The sequence below is a fragment of the Dasypus novemcinctus genome, chromosome 2 (assembly GCF_030445035.2).
Source record: "Dasypus novemcinctus isolate mDasNov1 chromosome 2, mDasNov1.1.hap2, whole genome shotgun sequence".
NCBI classification, from domain to species: Eukaryota; Metazoa; Chordata; class Mammalia; order Cingulata; family Dasypodidae; genus Dasypus; species Dasypus novemcinctus.
Window position 1 is genome coordinate 48348450 of NC_080674.1, and position 2750 is coordinate 48351199.

The window sequence follows — 2750 nt, forward strand, 5'->3', positions numbered from 1 at the left end:
TGGGGTAAACCTCAGCGCACTTCTTTATATGGCCTCAGTATTACTGGATTGAAGAATCGCTGCTTCTTCTTAGGAGGTTCGATTCATTTCCCATTATTCCCAACTTCATATGCAAAGCACTGAGAATTTCAAGTGGAGTGTCTTGAAGTAGACTTCAGTTCCTTCACATCATTTCTGGATTCATTTTTTTTTTTTTTTTAATTCTTTCACAACCTATCGAGTGTTTTTTAACTACGTCAAAATGGCTCAAATGAACTGCGCAGCTCCTGAGGAAATCACATATAAGAACATGAGATTTCTTATCACACACTATCTAACTAATGCAACCTTAAGCAAATTTAAAGAGGAACTTAAGAAGTATGGAGTTACCATGATAGTAAGGTATGTGAAGCAACTTATGACACAGCTCTTGTGGGGAAAGAAGGCATCCATGTTCTTGATTGGCCTTTTGATTTTGGTGCACCACTATCCAACCAGATTGTTGATGATTGGTCCAGTCTTGTAAAAATTAAGTTTCTTGAAGAACCTGGTTGCTGCATGGTTGTCCACTGTGGTTCAGGTCTTGGTAGAGTGCCAGTGCTTGTTGCCCTACTGCTGAATGAAAGTGGAATGAAATTTGAAGATGTAGTATAATTCATAACACAAAAGTGACGTGGGCCTTGTAACAGCAAGAAACGTTTGTATTTGAAGAAATATTGTCCTGAAATGTGACTGCTCTTCAAAGACTCGAATGGTCACAGAAACAACTGTTGCATTCCATAAAATTGGGATGCCTGATGCTATTGCCTCTGAAGTGGAACCTGAGAGAGGACCGAATCTGTAGGACATATTAGCCAACATGTTGGTGAGTAAGTCTAATGAAGCTTCCGTAGGAGTATTGAAAAGCAGTTTTACCATGCAACAAGTGTGACAAAATTGCAACCTCTGTGGGTTATAGTCAGCCTCTTCGGATTCTTGCTGGTCAGCATTTAAAATGGGCTTATCATTTATAACAATTGACCTTTCCTGACATCATGCAGTACTGCATCATGTCTTCTTCAAATCTATTCCCATGCCAGGACCTTATCAATATATAAGGAATTTTGAGAGATTAGATGGCAAAATACCCAGCACAATACTTATATATTTATAGTATCAAACAGAACCTAAAATCCGGCAACTATAAATACTCTAGACCTTATGACTATGTTTTCTTTCAGTCATTTCAAACATTGAAAGTAGGGACTACATGGTTACTTGCCTGTTCGTTTTATGTTTATATCTCCCACATTCATACCAGTATATGTCAGGTTTGTACAACCATTGAATTTTGTTGGTATTTTTACTGAGTCTTATGGTGATTATTTAATGTCTATAAAATCTCATTTTACTTTAGAGAAAAACTCCATTTTGAAAATCTGCATTGTCCAGAAGCAAACATGTCTTTAATGTCTCCAGAAAATGAAAAACCCTACAGTTAATTTAATGTTTGCACTTTGGGGTGCAACTTAACTGGGCGGGCCTGACAAATGGAAGTGGGCTATTAAATATTTTTTGTAAAATGTTGCTTTTGTCTTGTGCAGAACATGCACAATATGCTCTTGAATTCAGTAAATATTTTTTAAAAGGGAGACATTCTTTGTTATATGGTAGCTACAATAATTCTTAATCATAAATTTCTGAAATTCTTGTAATTTTTTTCTATATCTATTGAATTTGTTTACCAGCGATTTTATTTGAAGTATGATATTTTCCTCTCTTCCTAACCTCTTGCAAAAAAGAAGTAGATTTCTGCTAATGAATTCAGCAGGCATCTAATATTTTATATGCCTTTTGAGCAGTCTAATTTAATATTTGGATACTTGACAATTTGTTATGTAATTGATAAAGTGGTGATGTGTATTAATGTTATTTCAACCATATATTTATACTGTCTGGCATTGTGTGGTTATATATTTGTGGGAGAAATAATTTGTCTGTGTTCACCAGCTTGTAAAAACCTAGTGCAAGAGCTTAAATATCTAAATCAATAATGAAATGCATTTATCATCCAAAAAAAACCACATACGAACAAAGCAAAACAAAACAAAACAAAACAAAAAAGAGAGAATCTGCTATATTCCAGTTTTTGCAATACAGTTTAAGAGGTGCTAATTCTAATTTAACTCTCAGCTCGTTATCCTGCAATACAAGGTCCTGTTTACCATCTAACTCACTGTGCCCATCCCTTAGTACCTCTCACAGCCTATTAGTATTTCTAAAACACTGACTGTAGAATGGTACTTTACACCTTTGTTTGAAATTCTTTACTGACAATCATCTGTTTAACCCATAGTCACCTTCAAGAGTCAGGTCAGTGGTGACCTAATCAAGAAAGCCTTTTCTGGAACCCCACATTTTGCAATAACACCTTTTATTAGAGGCCTTCCCACATTATAGTGACATTATCTCTTAAGGTGTTATTTCCTTCATTGCCTCTAGTGAACTGAGAGCAGGGATTGCATTTGATTTATCTTTGCATACTCATTGCCTAATGTAGTGCCTGGCAAATAGCGGGCACTTGAAAATTATATGTCTTTGTGTAAATAGAGGGACTCAAGGATTAATGATTTCACTGCTAGCAAAAGTATTACTTTCATCCTGTGTAAGATAGGCACCTCCATTTCAATATTCCAGCACATTTCTTTTTTATTGGCATTTGTTGTGGGCATTGATTAAAGAGCTAGTTGAAAGATGTTCTGAAATGCTTTAGAAACTATGTCCATGGACTG

General features: G+C 35.6%; 1 pseudogene; it reads left to right on the top strand.

Annotated features, from left to right (window-relative positions):
* Positions 1 to 241: 241 nt before the first annotated feature.
* LOC101444839 (protein tyrosine phosphatase type IVA 1 pseudogene) lies at positions 242 to 823 on the top strand (annotated as a pseudogene).
* Positions 824 to 2750: the final 1927 nt, after the last annotated feature.